The sequence below is a fragment of the Schistocerca gregaria genome, chromosome 2, assembly GCF_023897955.1.
Source record: "Schistocerca gregaria isolate iqSchGreg1 chromosome 2, iqSchGreg1.2, whole genome shotgun sequence".
NCBI classification, from domain to species: Eukaryota; Metazoa; Arthropoda; class Insecta; order Orthoptera; family Acrididae; genus Schistocerca; species Schistocerca gregaria.
In genome coordinates, this window is record NC_064921.1 from 191,795,713 (window position 1) to 191,816,863 (window position 21,151).

Sequence of the window (21,151 nt, forward strand, 5' to 3'; positions counted from 1 at the left end):
AACGGATACGTAATTCCTAGCTATCTGATACAGACTCGAACTAGGCTGACGTATTTTTGTCCAATCTGCGAATGAATTATCTCGTAACTGTGTAGAAATGTCTTCAATGTCTTAAGTTACTCTTTTTTTGCTTTCCACGTTTCCAGAATTTCTGCCAACCTCTCTTTCGAATGACAGGAGGTTAAGAAAACACACAATTGAAAACAGTCAAAATGTATCTAAGAACGAAAAACCAGTCTAAAGCTGCAAATTTTACTTTTTTATTCACTCTATGAGTAGTTTCTGGCGGATACCCATTTTCAATCATCGTAACATAGTTATTAATGGTATTTCTGAAGATGTGAAAAGACGTCAAAAATGTGTGTATTAGAGATGCGCTATAACTGTTCGTTGCACATTTTTACGTAGTTTCACATCTTGACATTGTTGACTTATGTTACGGTGATTTGAAAATGGGTCTCGGCCCGAAAATACTAATCGAGTGAATAAAAAAAGTAAAATTTGCAATTTTGGGTTGGTGTTTCGTTGTGCTGATTAACAGAAGTTGCTAAAACACAGCTACTCCAGCACTCTGGAAGTTCGTCAGTAGATAACTGTTGTTGACTTTTACTTACAACATATTTTTAAAGAGATAATGATGAGTAAATAAGACCATGAACCTGAAAATATCTAATATGGCATTCATTGGGGAAAGTGTTGTCTACTACTAAGACTTAAATTTTTGGGTTAAGTATAGCTGGAATATTTAAAACATTTATGGAATATGAGAAATAAATCATTATAAACAACAAATATTTTAAAATGCAAAGTAACTAGGTCTTCGTACTGCGACGGTTAACCTCGAAGGTCGCCTGATCTCGCTGTCTGTGTTGGCAGTAACAGTAGACATGCTTGCAAAAGTACGGTACGACGTTTGTCATGTGTACTGAGGAGGGCACACAGAAAATCTCTGGAGTTAACGAAATTTTTTTATCCGAAACATAATTGTAAAACGTACTCCAAGCTTGTAAATGTATGCATGTAAAATAGATACACTTGTAAAACGGGATGGCCCTTTTGAAGGTAAAGGCTTTTAAGTCTTATGCGTATGTTAAAGTTTAAGTGCAAAGTCTTGCCCTGATTATGAAAATTTATAACAGAATAACAATTTGACCTAATAAGCTACGTTTGATGCCGTTACATAGGTTATTGTTAGTAGATTTTTTAAGATCACTTACGTTAGTAAACCTCTACTTGTGTTCCCATGGTATCTCGGAGAATGTCAAGGCGGTATTCCAATTCCTGGCAAGTGTTTAGTAACGTGTGTTCTGTCGCTTGTATCCTAGTCTTCAGTTCGTCGACGTCATCAACTCTGTCCTTGATAGAGCCCCAGAAAAAAAGTCAAGGGGCGTAATGTCTGGAGAGCGGGGTGGCCAGGGTGTTGGACCGTTCCTTCCAAACCACCGATCAGGACATTACTCCCCTCTCCAGACATTAGCCCCTTGACTTTTTTTCTGTGGTTATATCAAGGACAGAGCCTTCGTCACACCAGCTGCTGACCTCGACGAACTGAAGGCTAGGATACAAGCTACAGGGAGGGGGTACTGTGACAGAACACATTTTACGAAACACGTGCCAAGAACTGGAATACCGCCTCGATATTCTCCGAGCTACCAAGGGAGCAAGCGTTGAGGTTTACTAACGTAAGTGGTCTTTAAAAAAACTAGTAACATTAACCTACGTAAAGGCATCAAATGTAAATTATTATGTCAAACGGTTATTCTGTAATAAACTGTTACAATCAGGGCAAGACTTTGTGCTCACCCTGTACATTTCTATCTGCATTAGTGTGGCAGTGTTCGTCAAACTAATGAAGCCGTGCCGTTTTTAAATCATACTATGAGCTACCAAAGCATTTTCTTTTCAGTCCACCGCAGACGTGAAACTTTTTTATTCCACCACAGACGTGAAAACCAGTGCCGCACTGCCTGTTATAGGCTTCCACATAGAGTGTGTCAGTGAAACTATGTAGTCTATTTGAACTCTAAGCAAAATACGTTCGTGCGCAGCTCGTGGTCTCGCGATCGCATTCTCGCTTCCCGAACAAGGGGTCCCGGTTTCGATTCCTGGCCTCGAGATGACTGGGTGTTTGTGTTGTCCTCATCATTTCAACACCATTCATGTAAAGTGGCGAGAATGGGCTGAGCAAAGGTTGGGAATTTCTATGGGTGCTGATAACCGCGCAGTTGAGCGCCACACAAACCAAACATCATCATCATCATCACAAAATATGTTTAACTTCATCCCAATTCATCACACAGGCTTCATCATTAGATGATTAATAGATGTGCATGAATCCTAACAGTCTACTTCTGCGCATAATTTTGCATTTACTCACATTTAAGACAAGATGACATCCGGTAGCCCATGTGAATTCTCTGTCCAAGTAATTCTGAATGAACCAAAGAGTGTAGCCGTTTTGTGCTGCGCCACGGGCGATGTATCGAAGTACGTCGCTCGCACAACCCTGTAGGCTGTTTATGTGGAGTGTTTCCAAAAGACTCAGTACGTGGGCGATAAATCGCTGGCAAACTGGGCAGCGATATCACCGCAATCGGTTGCTCGGTTCGACGCCGCTACTCGTACAAAACAATTTCAAACTGTATTTCGAACGTCATTGCGTCTAGAAGTTCTACTATGCAAAGTGAATTTCTACGTCAGGAGCTGTAGCAGCTGGTCTCCGCATGCCGGCAAACGCTTACGCACAAATAAAGGAGTTGAAATTTTTTAGACTTGTTTTGGAACTCTTGTCTTGGTAAATGTCGGCTAAGACTAAGAATACATTATATATTTCCATGATACCAACATCTTTGTGTAAATCTGTCACAAATACATTTTAAAATTCTCAATTCCTTCTTCATTTATTGGTGTTGTAGCTGAACCGCAAGTATTTACGCAATTAACTTCGCAATCTCAGTGAGCCTGTAACAGTTTTCTCATTAGTAGCACTGCTGGCTTCCATAACAATTGTTGTATGCTGTACAAAGGATAGATAGATTGCATGAAATGGTAAGGAACTTACATAGGTATAGCTCTAGAATGGTTATGCACTAAAATATTTAAAATGAAATTTACACTTAATATTACCTAGTGCCGTTTACGAGTTGAAACGTTTAATTACGCGTACAATTTTACGGTTTGAACAACCACAACTTAAATGCCTGAAAGATATATTTTAATTTTTTTTTAAAAAGCTTCTAAAAAGCTTTCTGGTACCCGCATTAGCTGTTAATAGTTTCTTCATTACAGTATCATAAACTATATGGAATGAACCTGCGTTTAGATAGAAAAAAATTAAAGACTCACCAGCAACGAAAAATCAACAGATAACCGCAAAAGCCACATGGTGGAGATGTGGCTGTGCCTGGTGTGGTAAGACCAGGCCTCCAGACAGTCCTGTTGTCGTAGTGTTATTGAAACTGCTGGCGGTTAGTGTGTCTCCATCTCTGCACCCTTTAGCGGCATATATCCATACTTACCATTGGTCGCCCCTCTCGAGCACAATACGCGTCGGCAGTTTCAATAACACTACGCCATTTGGGTTGTTTGGTGGTCTGGTCTTAATACTTCTCGCACAGCCACCCCTCCACCATGTGGTTTTTCCGGCAATCTGTCGATTTTTAATCAATGGTAAGTCTATGTATTTTTCTATCCAAATGCAGGTTAATTTCGTACAGTTTTCTTCCAGTGTCTTGTTTGAACTCCTTTTTAGGTCCGTATTCGCGGCTCCCGATTTTGTCAGCATCCAATTTAAGCGGTTCTGACAGTTCGAAAGCTACACGAACGTTGGAAGACATTTTATCTTTAACAACCCAATGGGAAATTAGTTATGTGAATGTTTATTCCCATTTCTTTCTAGATTTGGTTTAAATCTGGGGAGTATGGTAGTCAGGGGAGTACGGTAAACTTACCCTGGTGCTCTTCGAACCACGCACGCACACTGTGAGCTGTGTGACACGTTGCATTGTCGTGCTGGTAGATGTCATCGTGCCGAGTAAAATCAAACTGCAGGGGTGGACAAGGTCTTCAAGGATAGACGCAAACTTGTGCTGATTCTTTCTGCCTCCCTGAATGACGAGATCACCTAGGGAATCTCCCATGGTTGTTACACTTCAACGAATGCCACAGGGTGTTTGCTTTCAGGTGTTGCACACCGTACACGCCAAGCGCCATCTGTCCGATGGAGCATCAGACATTATTTATCCACTTGGCGCCACTCAGTGGGAGTCTAGTTGTGGTACTGGATTGCAGACTCCAGCCTTCGTCACCCATGAACCGCACTCAGGTGGTTGCAAGAACTAGGTCTTGCCGCGGAGACCCGTACGCAACAAAGTTCTCTGAACGGTCGTTGAGAAGAGGCTGTTCCTAGCCTCTTGGTTCATCTGGGCGGTCAGGTGCTCAACACATCTCCTTAGCCGTCGTTCACCCCTGTTATCTATGGCCCTAGGTGCAACACAATTGCCTCTCGCCGCTTTTGGATAGCGCCATTTTGCTACGAACGACATGCTCTAACCACGGCGGCACGGGAGCAGTTTACAATCTTAGCCATTCGGAAATGAGCATGCCCTACTAGATTTCAGATAAATCGCTCCGGTTTCGCGTTAAGACCACGACTGCACCGTTTTCCGTGTCCCTCCGCGACACGCTTTATGTACCATCAACTGCCGACGCTGACACTTGTTATCCAGGAGTTATTGCAGGTTGACATCGAACATAGGCGGTGGTCACATTAATGTGACTGAACCGTGTAGCTTCACTTCAGATGCCATAAGATCTCATGTATCCTAAAAGGGTGCATAGGAACCTCGTTTCTGATACCTGCGTTCTTCTTCATTATTATCTATGTCAGAGACATTCAGTTACATGTCTTTTGTTTTACTAACTTACTAGTTGATAACGAAATGACACTGCGATAAAACTGTACTAAGGAGAAAAATCTGTGGTCAAGTATGTGTGTACTGTACAAAACCATAAGACTTGTTGTTACCTAACAAGCAACTTTCCTTTCTCCCTGTTATTTTTTCCCTGCGTTATTCCATACAACTCCTGTCCATTCTTCAGTGGAATCTCACACAGCGCAATCCAAAATCAATACAGAAATTCCAAACAACTTGTTTAATGTGCAGGGACAAATCGATAAAAATTATTGAAAATGTTCAAAATTTCGAGCATCGCGCAAGCATTGGAGTCTAGGGTTTCGTACATTTTCAAATGATCATCTTAGAAATCTTTGGATCGGTCATAGTGAACATGACGACCCTGTGTTCTGCTCTTGGTCACATAAATCTGCCGACCTGATAACCATAGACTTCCTTTTACGTGAAAGATCTTGTGTACGCGCGTCCTTTTCGTAAACAACTGCAGAACTCAAAATGTGCTTTTGTAATGCACTCACGTTCCTGGCGCAATACATGGTTCAAGAAGTACGGCGTGAAATTAATTGTCGGTTAGATGTTGATAATTTTCGGGTTAGATCGACCTACGTACAACGGAATAAAACCAAGTCTATCTTGCCATGTTAGTTTCTCGTTTATTTTTTGAAAGGCGTCATCAGTGGCCTGAAATATGCAGGATGGGGCACGTAAGGAAGGTCACCTGAACAACTAAGTCACTTTTAGCGATAGAATAAATTTTTTCAAACAACAGATGCTTAGCTTAAATAATATAACATGCCAATTCTACGACTGTCATACACTGATCTGCCACATCATCATGACCACAGACCTACTGTCGGTGTAAATTCGTCCAAGCGACAGCAGAGTCACCTGGTGAGAAATTACTGCTAGTCAGGCACCCGCACTGTGCATGTACTATTAGTGAGCGTGCTGTCCGTGACTAGAACTGGAATGGCGCGTCATCTCTCAGACTGAGAGCGGGTTGTGATGGCCCGGAGGCTCGGTACGAGCATTTCGGAAACTGCACGACTTGCACGTTCAAGGAGTGCTGTGATGAGTGTCATCAACATGTGGCGAAACGAAGGTGAAACCACGTGCAGACGTCGTGGGGTTGGGCGGACGCCTCTTACTACAGACGCCGGACGGCATAGGCTGGGCAGACTGGTGAAACAGGGCAGGCTGTGAACTGTGGCAGAACTAACATCAGGCTTTAATGCTGGGCAGAGAACACGTGTGTCTGAACACACTGTGCACCGAACACTCCCAAGGATGGGCCTCCGCAGCTGACGGCCCATGCATGTTCCGATGTTAACACCACGACATCGGCAACTCTCACTGAAATGGGCACGTGACCATCGGCACTGGGCGTTGGTACAGTGGCAGAGCGTTGCATAGTTTGATGAATCCCGATACCTTGTTCATGAAGCCGATGGGAGGGCGCCAATCCATCGTCTTTCAGGGGAGCAGACGGAGACAAACTGGCGGTAACTCCAATATGCTCCAAGGAATATTCACCTGGGCATCCATGGGTCCTGTGGAGCTCGTGCAAGGCACCATGACGGCCAAGGAGTATCGTACACTGGTTGCGAACCGCGTACACCTCTTTATGGTTCAAATGGCTCTAAGCACTATGGAACTTAACGTCTGTGGTCATCAGTCCCCTAGACATAGAACTACTTAAACGTAACTACCTAAGGACATCACACACATCCATGCCCGAGGCAGTATTCGAACCTGCACCCGTAGCAGCAGCTTGGTTCCGGACTGAAGCGCCTAGAACCACGCGGCCACACCGGCCGACGTACTTCTTTATGACAATCATGTTTCCTGAGGGCATTGGCATTTTTCAGCAAGATAATGCGCGATGTCACAAGGCTAGGACTGTGATGCAATGGTTCGAGGAAAACTGACGAGTTTAAATTGTTGTGCTGCCCCCCCCCCCCCCCCCCAACTCACCAAATTTGAATCTGATGTGATGGAACCTGGGATGTGATAGAACGTGACATCAGAGGTCATCGCCCTCTTTCCGGAAATTACTGGAATTAGATGACTTGTGTGTGTAGATGTGGTGTCTGCTCCCTCCTGCGACCTACCGAGGCCTCATTGCTTCCATGCCACGACGCGTCGCCGCTGTTACCGTGCCAAAGGTAGAGATGGCGGCTATTAGGTATATGATCATAATATTCTGGCTGATCAGTGTATTTCACGAAAACACGATGAGCACCATACTACGTGTCCCTGCAAGCTAACTAGCTTTTGTTTTAAAGATTTTCTTCTATCACAAAAATTCTCGGAGTAATTTAAGTGGCATGTCTTAAGTGCCTCATCCTGTACGCACATGTTTGTCTTTAACTATTTTGATTCATACACTGTCGGGAAAAAAATATAACACCCTCAAGGACTGTATTCAGTGGCAACAGGGTATAATATGTGAATGCTGAGGCGTTTTAGTGTTAGTGATTCATTTGTCACGGTCATGAAACATCAAACGGCTTTCGGGGTGCGTGTGTCTACAGCTGCTGTTTTGAATCTGCATCCAGTGACTGTGCTGAGTTTAGAGGTGAATATGTTTGCAACATTAACTCTAGGGTACAACCATGCTCCACCGACGTACTCCTCTTGAGCAGCTGCGTCCATTTGAATGGTGTGGTGCTGTGGGAAGCTGGGTAGACATATCGACGGACTGTTACACACTTTGTCCACAATGTATCGGTAGCGTATCGCTGCTTTCAACTACCTATCGAGCCGGTTTTGGATGTAAGCGTAGTGCAGACGCACATCAGTATAGACGCATTGAGTGAGTAGCGCTGGGCGATCTATCGTCATCCAGGGACAAAATGCAAGCACATGTTGCTCTTGCTTGTAACCAGTGACCATTGGGAACCGTCTGATTGCTTGATTGTAGCAGGATCCAGATGGTGAGGCCTCTGGTGAGGCTATCACTGCCAGACTCGGTTACTCGGGTGTCGTGCAAGAGTTGACTGGGGTGTGGAATGGCACCCTGTGGTCTTCAGTGATGAGAGTAGGTTCTGTCTCTGTGCGAGTGATGGGTGTACAGGCGTGTGGCGTAGACATCGTGAAGTGGCTGTTCCAGAGTTCAGTTGCCCACGACATACAACACAAATTCCAGGCTACGTGATGTGGAACGCCATCAGCACATTTGATATTTCTGCAGGGTAACATAACCACTACCCACTACACAGCATAGGCTGTTACCGCCGTACCACTACCATTTCTTCGACAAGAAGGCCATGTGCTTTTGCAGCAGCAAAATGCACAACTAAATACGGCTACTGTGATGTCACGCGCTCTTCTTGGTTTACAATAATTGCTCTAACTTTCAAGATCGCCCATGGGACATGACGTAGCACCAATTTACTCGTTCTCCAGCGCCTGATTGCAACAAAAGGCGCTAGACGGCTGGCACAATCAATCACAGGATGCCACTGTGTACTGATGCAACTATCTGGCCACCGTTTACTTTGACGTGAGTGTTTCATTTGGTCTGAATTTTTTACAGTATACTCCAGTTCTGTCACTTTCTGACATTCTACAGCGTAACGATGGTCCAGATTTTAACTTCGAAGGTTTGCAGATGTTTCTCTACGCTTATGCTTGCTTGAAGATGTTCGTCTGATTCCAGTCTTTCGACTTTACACTAGTCTAGCACTGAGAATATGAGCGTAAGTTTCGTTAATGTTCTGTTGCGAACGTCGTTGTGAACTGTCGAATGTTTGTGCGTGCGTGCGCGCGCGCGCGCGTGTGTGTGTGTGTGTGTGTGTGTGTGTGTATGTGTGTGGTTGTGTGTGTGTGTGTGTGTGTGTGTGTGTGAGAACTGGTATATGTTTCTGCGTAGTTAGGTGTATAAATGTATAACTGTATTCTTTCTTACTATTTTTTTCTTTTAGTAGGTTTAGCAGAGATTTGGTGTTTATATGAGTGTGGAAGGCTCATCACATGTTCTTTTTCTTTGATACCTTTCTGGATGTGGTAGTTTTTCTGTATTTGGATAGAGGATTTCTTGTGGTTCCCTATTATGATGACTTTCATGTCTTTTTCTGAATTGGTGGGATAATGGTTGTGGTACTTTAAGTGCTCTGCAAAAGTGAAACGGTTTGTTCCATTCTTCCAACATATCATGTGTTCTTTGTAGCGTATTTTAAAATAACTACAGACTTTGTAAGTAATGATTTGAATCACACAGCATAACAATTTTATTGTTGCACTTATAATTATTTAGCTGTTTAATTATTGACTGTCTTTCTCATTCGTTTTACTACGTAGTGAATTTATCCTGTACTACTCTAATATACAATTATTTATTGTTATTGTCATATGCTTAGTTGTGCAGTATATCTGTCTTGTATAATTTATTGTATTTTGTGACATTTTCTGAGTTGATTCGTGAAACTTTTGACGTCATCGATTGCACGTAAAGATGGGGTGAATAAAGAACGTCTATAGAAAGTGGAAGAGTACCGGAACAGTTTCTAATCTGGGAGTACAGTGTCTATTACGTAACTCAAAACAGAACACGAATAAATATGTGTGTATTTCAGGCCACTGATTACGTTTTTACAAAAAATAAAAGTGAATACCTATGCTATGATGAAGTTGGTTTTATTTAGTTGGACGGAGACGTACCTAAGCTGAAAATGTTCCACTTAATGTTAAGCGGAGCTGACGCCGACAGGACATCGAAATTTAAATAGTTACACGTTGTCCCTGAGATGACAAGGGAGTGATAGAGGGCCTTTATACAGTACGTAGAAATAATTCTTTTACTTTCTTTAACATTCTCTGTAACTCTTATGTATGTGTACCTCTACATTAAGTAGCTACAGCCGTCCATAACCATTATATTGATGAGGAGAGTACAGACCAGAAATTAGATTTGTAAAGGCGAAGTGTTTTGAAAGTTATCTGTGCTTGAAACTAGCTATCTGAATCGACGTATTTTGGCCTTTTTAGTAGACCTATGAGCGAGAACTCAATTGCTTGAAAACGCTTTTTGAAGAAAGTGTCATAGAGGCTTCGCGATACGATAAAGCACAATCGCAATAGGCTACAATCCGACCTTTATCAAAATCGGAAACGTGATGGTACGCGTTTCGCCTCCTTACACGAGGCATCACAACAACGTTTCACCAGGCAACGCCGGTCAAGTGCTATTTGTGTATGAGAAATTGGTTGGAAACTTTCCTCATGTCATCACGTTGTAGGTGTCGCCACCGGCGCCAACCTTGTGTGAATGATCTGAAAAGCTAATCATTTGCATATCACAGCATCGTCTTCCTGTCGGTTAAATTTCGCGTGTGTAGCACGTCATCATCGTGGTGTAGCAATTTTTATGGCCAGTAGTGTAATATTGTCAATCACAGCGAACAACACTGCACAAAAATTAACAACAGATGACATGGCTACACCGTTACGCACAGTAGCTGTGGCTTGCAAAGAACATAAGTAATCAAGAACCGCAGAAAATTAGCCGAGTTCACTGATCACGGTGGGGGAAAAGTAAAGTGAGGGGCCAGGGACAATTACGTTGTGATAGTTTCATTCTCATAACTAACACTTGGTTTAAGAATCATGAAAGAAGGTTGTATACGTGGAAGAACCCTGGAGATACTAAAAGGTATCAGATAGATTATATAATGGTAAGACAGAGATTTAGGAACCAGGTTTTAAGTTGTAAGACATTTCCAGGGGCAGATGTGGACTCTGACCACAATCTATTGGTTATGACCTGTAGATTAAAACTGAAGAAACTGCAAAAATGTGGGAAATTAAGGAGATGGGACCTGGATAAACTGAAAGAACCAGAGGTTGTACAGAGTTTCAGAGAGAGCATAAGGGAACAATTGACAGGAATAGGGGAAAGAAATACAGTAGAAGAAGAATGGGTAGCTCTGAGGGATGTAGTAGTGAAGGCAGCAGAGGATAAAGTAGGTACAAAGACGAGAGCTGCTAGAAATCCTTGGGTAACAGAAGAAATATTGAATTTAATTGATGAAAGGAGAAAATATAAAAATGCAGTAAATGAAGCAGGCAAAAAGGAATACAAACGTCTCAAAAATGAGATCGACAGGAAGTGCAAAATGGCTAAACAGGGATGGTTAGAGGACAAATGTAAGGATGTAGAAGCTTATCTCACTAGGGGTAAGATAGATACTGCCTACAGGAAAATTAAAGAGACCTTTGGAGAGAAGAGAACAACTTGTATGAATATCAAGAGCTCAGATGGCAGCCCAGTTCTAAGCAAAGAAGGGAAGGCAGAAAGGTGGAAGGAGTATATAGAAGGTTTATACAAGGGCGATGTACTTGAGGACAATATTATGGAAATAGAAGAGGATGTAGATGAAGACGAAATGGGAGATACGATACTGCGTGAAGAGTTTGACAGAGCACTGAAAGACCTGAGTCGAAACAAGGCCCCCGGAGTAGACAATATTCCATTAGAACTACTGACGGCCTTGGGAGAGCCAGTCATGACAAAAGTCTACCAGCTGGTGAGCAAGATGTATGAGACAGGCGAAATACCCTCAGACTTCAAGAAGAATATAATAATTCCAATCCCAAAGAAAGCAGGTGCTGACAGATGTGAAAATTACCGAACTATCAGTTTAATAAGCCACGGCTGCAAAATACTAACACGAATTCTTTACAGACGAATGGAAAAACTGGTAGATGCAGACCTCGGGGAGGATCAGTTTGGATTCCGTCGAAATGTTGGAACACGTGAGGCAATACTGACGTTACGACTTATCTTAGAAGAAAGATTAAGAAAAGGCAAACCTACGTTTCTAGCATTTGTAGACTTAGAGAAAGCTTTTGACAATGTTGACTGGAATACTCTTTTTCAAATTCTAAAGGTGGCAGGGGTAAAATACTGGGAGCGAAAGGCTATTTATAATTTGTACAGAAACCAGATGGCAGTAATAAGAGTCGAGGGGCATGAAAGGGAAGCAGTGGTTGGGAAAGGAGTGAGACAGGGTTGTAGCCTCTCCCCGATGTTATTCAATCTGTATATTGAGCAAGCAGTAAAGGAAACAAAAGAAAAATTTGGAGTAGGTATTAAAATTCATGGAGACGAAGTAAAAACTTTGAGGTTCGCCGATGACATTGTAATTCTGTCAGAGACAGCAAAGGACTTGCAAGAGCAGTTGAACGGAATGGACAGTGTCTTGAAAGGAGGATATAAGATGAACATTAACAAAAGCAAAACGAGGATAATGGAATGTAGTCAAATTAAATCGGGTGATGCTGAGGGAATTAGATTAGGAAATGAGACACTTAAAGTAGTAAAGGAGTTTTGCTATTTAGGAAGTAAAATAACTGATGATGGTCGAAGTAGAGAGGATATAAAATGTAGAGTGGCAATGGCAAGGAAAGCGTTTCTGAAGAAGAGAAATTTGTTAACATCGAATATAGATTTATGTATCAGGAAGTCGTTTCTGAAAGTATTTGTTTGGAGTGTAGCCATGTATGGAAGTGAAACATGGACGATAACTAGTTTGGACAAGAAGAGAATAGAAGCTTTCGAAATGTGGTGCTACAGAAGAATACTGAAGATAAGGTGGATAGATCACGTAACTAATGAGGAGGTATTGAATAGGATTGGGGAGAAGAGAAGTTTGTGGCACAACTTGACTAGAAGAAGGGATCAGTTGGTAGGACATGTTTTGAGGCATCAAGGGATCACAAATTTAGCATTGGAGGGCAGCGTGGAGGGTAAAAATCGTAGAGGGAGACCGAGAGATGAGTACACTAAGCAGATTCAGAAGGATGTAGGTTGCAGTAGGTACTGGGAGATGAAGCAGCTTGCACAGGATAGAGTAGCATGGAGAGCTGCATCAAACCAGTCTCAGGACTGAAGACAACAACAACAACAACAGTTTCATTCTGCAGGGCTTTTTACTGTTGTGAATGTCTTTTCGCTGAGGAAAAGGTAATTGGGACAACAAACTGAATTAAAATTATATTATTACTCAGTAACTAGGCACCGAGACCATGGATTTCTTGTACCAAAAATACTCAGAAATATAGTTGGACCGCTGGCGACTTATTTTGCATGGAGTTACGTTCACCATTTATTTTTACACGAACAACAGCCCTTGGAGTCGGATGTGGCTTGTGTTTCACATTCCAGTTGCACTGTAGTTTACAGTCCACTGGGGTGACAAAAGTCATGGGATATTTTCGAATATCATATCGGACCACCTTGTTCCCGGCGTAGAGCAGCAGCTCGAGGTGGAATGGAGTCAACAAGTCGTTGAAAGTCACTTTGCAAAAATACTGAGCCATGATTTCTCTATACCCTTCCATAACTTTGAAAGTGTTGCCGGTGCTGGATTTTGTGCACGAATTGACCCCTGGATTATGTCGAGTAAATGTTCGATGGACTGATGTCGGGGGATCTAGGTCGGCAAATCATTCGCTTGAATTACGTAAGATGATGTTCAAACCAATAGCGAACGATTGTGGCCACGTTACATGGCACATTGTCACCGATAAAAATAATGTCCATGAACGGCTGCAAATGGTCTCCAAGTAGCCGAACATCTCCAGTCAATGATCGGTTCATTTGGACCAGAGGACCCAGTCCGTTCTGTGTGAACACAGCCCACACCATTGCGGAGAAACCATCCGCTTGCATAGGACCTTATTGACAACCTAGCGGCCTGCCGTTGTGGCTGAGCGGTTATAGGCGCTTCAGTCTGGAAGCGCGCTACGGTCGCAGGTTCGAATCCTGCCTCGGGCATGGATGTGTGTGATGTCCGTAGGTTAGTTACGTTTAAGTAGTTCTAAGTTCTAGGGGACTGATGATCTCAGATGTTAAGTCCCATAGTGCTCAGAGCCATTTGAACCAAATATGGCAACCTGGGTCCATGGCTTCGTGGGGTCTGCACCGCACCCAAACCCTACCATCAGCTCTTGCCAATAGGGACTCCTCTGACCAAACTACGATTTTCCATTAGTCCATGGTCCAAACGATATGGTTACGAGCCCAGGAGAGGCGCTGAAGGCACTGTGGTGGTGTTAGCAAAGGCTCTCTGTCGGTCGTCTGTTGCCATAGACCATTATCGCACTGTCCTAAAGGATACGTTAGTCGCTCGTGCCACATTGTTTCTGTACTTGTACAACGCAGTGTTGCTTGTCTGTTAGCACTGACAACTCGTCGCTGTTCCAGGTAGTTAAATGGAGGTGGACTGTCATTTGTTGCCCGTGGCGAGATATAATACCTGATATTTGGAATTCACGGCACCTCTTGACATTGTAGATCTCGGAGTGCTGAATTCCGTAACGATTTTCGAAATAGAATGTTTCGTGCATCTACGTCCAACTGCACTTTGCCGTTCACAGTTGTACGGTCATAATAACGTCGGAAACCTTTTCACAAGAATCACCTGAGTACAGCTGACAGGTACGCCAATGCACTGCCCTTTATACCTTGCTACGCGGCACTGCTGCGATCTGTGAATGTGCATATCGCTATCCCATGACTTCTGTCTCCCCAGTGTATTAATCTACATCTACATCTACATCCATACTCCACAAATCACCTGACGGTGTGTGGCAGAGGTTACCTTGAGTACCTCTATCGGTTCTTCCTTCTATTCAAGTCTCTTATTGTTCGTGGAAAGAAGGATTGTCGGTATGCCTCTGTGTGGACTCTAATCTCTCTGATTTTATCCTCATGGTCTCTTCGCGAGATATACGCAGGACAGAGCAAATATACTGCTTGACTCCTCGATGAAAGTATGTTCTCGAAACTTCGGCAAAAGCCCGTACCGAGCTAGTGAGCGTCTCTCCTGCAGAGTCTTCCACTGGAATTTATCTATCATCTCCGTAACGCTTTCGGGATTACTAAATGATCCTGTAACGAAGCGCGCTGCTCTCCGTTGGATCTACTCTATCTCTTCTATCAACCCTATCTGGTACGGATCCCACACTGCTGAGCAGTATTCAAGCAGTAGGCAAACAAGCGTACTGTAACCTACTTCCTTTGTTTTCAGATTGCATTTCCTTAGGATTCTTCCAATGAATTTCAGTCTGGCATCTGCTTTACCGACGATCAACTTTATATGATCATTCCATTTTAAATCACTCCTAATGCCTAGAGGGAGCGAAAGGCTGTTTACAATTTGTACAGAAACCAGATGGCAGTTATAAGAGTGGAGCGACATGAATGGGAAGCAGTGGTTGGGAAGGGAGTGAGACAGGGTTGTAACCAATGTTATTCAATCTGTATATTGAGGAAGCAGTAAAGGAAACAAAAGAAAAATTCGTAGTAGGTATTAAAATCCATGGAGAAGAAATAAAAACTTTAAGGTTCGCGGATGACATTGTAGTTCTGTCAGAGACAGCAAAGGACTTAGTAGAGCAGTTGAACGGAATGGACAGTGTCTTGAAAGGATATAAGATTATCATCAACAAAAGCAAAACGAGGATAATGGAATGTAGTCGAATTAAGTCAGGCGATGCTGAGGGAGTTAGTATAGGAAATGAAACACTTAAATTAGTAAAGGAGTTTTGCTATTTGGGGAGCAAAGTAACTGATAATGGTCGAAGGAGAGAGGATATAAAATGTGGACTGGCAATGGCAAGGAAAGCGTTTCTGAAGAAGAGAAATTTGTAACATCGAGTATAGATTTAAATGTCAGGAAGTCATTTCTGAAAGTATTTGTATGGAGTCTAGCCATGTATGGAAGTGAAACATGGACGATAAATAGTTCGGACAAGAAGAGAATAGAAGCCTTTGAAATGTGGTGCTACAGAAGAATGCTGAAGATTAGATGGGCAGATCATGTAACTAATGAGGAAGTATTGAATAGGATTGGGGAGGAGAGAAGTTTGTGGCACAACTTGACAGGAAGAAGGGATCCGTTGGTAGGACATGTCCTGAGGCATCAACGGATCACAAATTTAGCATTGGAGGGCAGCGTGGAGGGTAAAAATCGTAGAGGGAGACCAAGAGATGAATACACTAAGCAGATTCAGAAGGATGTAGGCTGCAGTACGTATTGGGAGATGAAGAAGCTTGCACAGGATAGAGTAGCATGGAGAGCGGCATCAAACCAGTCTCAGGACTGAAGACCACAACAACAACAACAACAAATGCCAGATAATTTATGGAATTAACTGCTTCCTGTTGCTGACCTGCTATATTGTAGCTAAATGATAAGGGATCTTTCTTTCTATGTATTCCATTCTCCATTGGACTATGGTGTAACCAATACCTTCAATTTTAATGGGTCGTCGCTGCAGACATACCGAAGTATCTTTCGTAGAGTTACGCATCTATCCATACTAGCGCACCGTGAAGCCAGCTTTAAGCTTTTTCACTGTCAAAAAATTACGAGCCGAGCGCCGCAAGTGGCTGGCAGAGTTCGGCCTGCAGCATTGTCCACCGTGCGCCCAGCGGGTGTCCGGAATACAGTGGCCGTTCCCACGCGGCCAGGCGGCGGTGTGATCGATTCCGGGAACGGGGCGGCTAAATCAAGCGGGCGTGGCGCGCCGTGGGAGGCGGCGGGCGGCCGCTCTCCCAGCATCGAGGCGCGGACGTAGACTGCGCCGCGGGGGGCCGCATCACAGCCGCCGCCGCTGCAGCCACAGCCTCGCGCTCATCAGCCGCTGGACGCTGGAAGCCGCAAACAGCCAGCGGCCCGACAAGTGTCCCCTCCAGGGCTGAGCGGCCGTCGTCTGTCACGAACAGTATGGCCATGTCACCGACACACTGGATGGATACCGCCGCTCTCTTCTCTCGCATTGCCGACTTTCTGTTTTTCTGTGTATACGTTTTCTCTCGTATGGCGCTCGCATGCTGAGCTGGAGATTCGAGAAGGGATGCAACCTTTCGCTTGAGTAGTTGCATCTGTTCTTTATTTACTGTCGTGACCAGACAAAGCTACAATCATGTAGCCATAGCTGTGTGTTTTTTGACTGCTCCGAGAGATGGCTCATCTGAACACTATCATGTGAAATATTAGTTCACTTTATTACACGAATCATAAAAAGATTTAGGGCAATTCTGACAGAGTTGGAGCACTTTTTTTCCTTCGACATAAAATTTGTATGTTTTTCAACATTTTTTGACTCCCGACAGCGTGTTCGTATAGAGTGTCATGTACAGGGTGTTACAAAAAGGTACGGCCAAACTTTCAGGAAACATTCCTCACACACAAATAAAGAAAAGATGTGATGTGAACATGTGTCCGGGAACTCTTAATTTCCATGTTAGAGCTCATTTTAGTTTCGTCAGTATGTACTGTACTTCCTCGATTCACCGCCAGGTGGCCCAATTGAAGGAAGGTAATGTTGACTTTGGCGCTTATGTTGACATGCGACTCATTGCTCTACAGTACTTGCATCAAGCACATCAGTACGTAGCATCAACAGGTTAGTGCTCATCGCGAACGTGGTTTTGCAGTCAGTGCAATGTTTACAAATGCGGAGTTGGCAGATGCCCATTTGGTGTATAGATTAGCACGGGGCAATAGCCGTGGCTCGGTACGTATGTATCGGGACAGATTTCCAGAACGAAGGTGTCCCGACAGGAAGACGTTCGAAGCAATTAGTTGGTTGGTTGTTTGGGGAAGGAGACCAGACAGCGAGGTCATCGGTCTCATCGGAGTAGGGAAGGATGGGGAAGGAAGGCGGCCGTGCCCTTTCAGAAGAACCATCCCGGCATTTGCCTGGAGAGATTTAGGGAAATCACGGAAAACCTAAATCAGGATGGCCGGACGCGGGATTGAACCGTCGTCCTCCCGAATGCGAGCCGGCCGCGGTGGTCTCGCGGTTCTAGGCGCGCAGTCCGGAACCGTGCGACTGCTACGGTCGCAGGTTCGAATCCTGCCTCGGGCATGGATGTGTGTGATGTCCTTAGATTAGTTAGGTTTAAGTAGTTCTAAGTTCTAGGGGACTAATGACCACAGCAGTTGAGTCCCATAGTGCTCAGAGCCATTTTGAACCGAATGCGAGTTCTGTGTCTAACCACTGCGCCACCTCGTTCGGTCGAAGCAATTGATCGGCGTCTTAGGGAATAGAACATTCCAGCCTATGACTCGCGACTGGGGAAGACCTAGAACGACGAGGACACCTACAGTGGACGAGGCAATTCTTCGTGCAGTTGACGATGTCCCTAATGTCAGCGTCAGAGAAGTTGCTGCTGTTCAAGATAACGTTGACCACGTCGTGCTCGTATTGTGGACGGCTGTGATACAATACGCCATTCTCCAGGGCTGCATCAGCGCATCACGGATTCCATGCGACGGAGGGTGGATGCATGTATCCCGCTAACGGAGGACATTTTGAACATTTCCTGAGACAAAGTGTTTGAAGTCACGCTGGTACATTCTGTTGCTGTGTTTCCATTCCAAGATTAATGTGATTTGAAGAGAAGTAATAAAATGAGCTCTAACTTGGAAAGTAAGCATTTCCGGACACATGTCCACATAACATATTTTCTTTCTTTGTGTGTGAGGAATGTTTCCTGAAAGTTTGGCCGTACCTTTTTGTAACACCCTGTATTATTGAGAAATCACCACTTAAAATACAAGATATATGGTAAAATGAAAATGGTCCATTCACCTATGGGTGAGATGGACCAGTGCACTGGGAGAGATGGGTCATATACAAATGGCTGTACATGAAAAAAGGAGTAAATTCCAAATTTCCTATTTTACATATGAATATGTTGTAACCAATACTGAATTATACTATTAATTATTTTATTCCGAAACAGTTTTATCAGTTTATTATAGATCAGGATTGAACACTGGCTATTCTAATCAGTTGTTGGTTTTGTTCAAGCATTAACCTGTCTTTCTCTCACCACAGACATTACATTTATTTGTAAATGTTGAAAAAGATACATGTGACCATCGTTAACAGGAGATACACTGAAGACAATAGTTATTATTATTAGTTTCTTATACATTTCACCACACCCAACACACTCAATCCATTCGTCACAGCTATTTTTGTAATCATCTATAATGTCTATATCTGATGAACACAGTTTCAGTACTCTTTTTTTTTTTAGCTTCTTCAGTCTGCTTCTCTCTTCCTTTGATGTTATTTTTATGCCTTTTTTCCGTTTCCCTTCTTTTATTATCCCTCTCTTTACAGTTTCAATATTTTCAGCAGAGTTTAGCCCTTTGGATACAGTTGGTGCCTTCCTTTTAAAACTCGTGGTTTTATCAGGAGCAGGAACAGCTGATATTTCCTCGAAAAATTTTGTCTCTGTTGGCTTAGGAGTAATCATTTTTGAGGTGATAAACTTGGAAGTTTTGGGTTTAGTAGGAGTGGAATCCGAAGTTGTGTCAAGATAGGAATTTGACTTGCTTTTTTATGTTCTTCGGATCAACGAGTCGTTTGATGAGCTTTTAGGTGTTTGGTTGGTCTGTGTGTGAGAGTTTGCCCTTCCATTTGTTGGCACAGACATATCTTCCGAAAAATAAGTATAGTCTGATACTGCGAGTCTTTCCAGTGGGATTATTGCACATGCCTTTAAGATAAATTTAACTGATCTTCCTCCCTCCCACATTACAGCAAGTGATCCACCTCTCCAAAATAATATTCGTTGTTCTCTCTCTACTGCCTTCGAGAGATGGACCACCCCATCTAGTGTCCGTAGGTAGTAAATACCGTTGTTATTTTAGGTTATTTTCATGCCTACAGATTGGTTAAGCTCGCAGTAAAAAAATTGAATCGACGTTGTGCAAACCAAGCGTTAATACTAAAATAATTTAGCTACACTGCCAAACTTTTCGGTTTAGCAGATCATAGAATATGATTTTTCTTCAAACTAACACAATTATCCATAAAGAGCTCCCTCGCAGGTAGCAGGAGCTTGCCTCATTCGGTGCATTAAAAATTACGCCACTGGTCCGTCTCACTCAGTGGTCCAACTCTCACGGCCGTATCCTACTTAACTAGATAAAATTCTTTTTCCACAGGTGTGGTTGGTAATTTACGTCTATTATTGACTATTAAAGCACCACCTGATGCATACAGTTACAGCTCTTCTCTTGAAGTATAATGTTCAACCTTCACAAAAGTACGTTTTCATCTGAGATTTTGCGTAAGTCTTTTGTCCTACTCGGTGATGATGATGATAATGAGGATGATGATGATGGTGGTGGTGGTGGTGATGATGATGACTGCTTTAGCTGAGGTCACGAACTGTGGCAGGGCGCTTTCATGCTCAGGTATATGTTGACATTCGTGCGAGTGTGCTGCTTTGCTGAGAAAGAGGGCTTGTTTTCTGTAGCTCCGCCCATTTGTCGCTGCGGATAGCAGCATGACATCGCTAATGTTTTTTGGTGTCAACGTACGTTGCCGACTTTGGTGTGGCGCCGCAATCTCTGATACCACATTTGCCATTTGGAATTAGCACTGGTGTTCAAGAGGTAGAGAGGAGCAGGATGGGGCTAATGTCCCTCCCCCCCCCCCCCCCCCGCCCCCCACCCCATACTGTAACAAACGGCACACAATCAAGGTGATATCGTACCGAGTGGGTTTGAAAGGACCTTAGTTGATCGTACTTGCAGGCGTATCACTTTGAACATTGATAATCGGAGCTAATCTAGGTGATTTATATGAACAAGGGCCACAAATTCGATTCCAAAACTGAGACGTATTGTGCACTGAAGATTTACGGGGCAATATGAACCGAATATTAAGCATTGAAATCGAGAGGAAAGACAGCATTAGGGTTCAGTATCAACCATCAATTGAAACAAAAGTTCCGAAAGTATGGGGTGCAGTCAAATGGAAACCGAGCACACACCGCAAGGGAACCATGGAATAGTTCCACTCAAAAGTAATCAACACAGGTGTTAGGACATTTATCCCACGATCGAATCCTGTTTCGTAGAATGCAGTCGTCCATTGAAGGATCCACAACCGTATCCATTCTTGCACTTCCTTGTTCAACCGAAACCGACATTTACGCATGTCTTGCTTCATGACGCGAAAGACAAGAAAATCACATGGTGGAAGATCCGGGCCGTATGGAGGATGTTGCAGTGTGTCCCTGGCAGATTGTTCAAGTGTAACCTTCGTTCTACTGACACTGTGGGTGCGGACGTTATCGTGCAACACAATGATTCCACTCGTCAGCATTCCAACAGGGCTAAGGTCAAAGCCTACAGTGGAAACATCTCACAACTCGTCCTCCAAAGAGGCTGAAAGCTGTTCACAGCAGTTCCGGT

General features: G+C 43.5%; 1 protein-coding gene across 1 annotated transcript in view; it reads right to left on the minus strand.

Moving 5' to 3' along the window:
* LOC126335695 (protein Wnt-10b-like) overlaps positions 1-21,151 on the minus strand; it is a 537,337-nt gene that overhangs the window by 36,274 nt on the left and 479,912 nt on the right. The gene's annotated exons all lie outside the window — the stretch shown is intronic.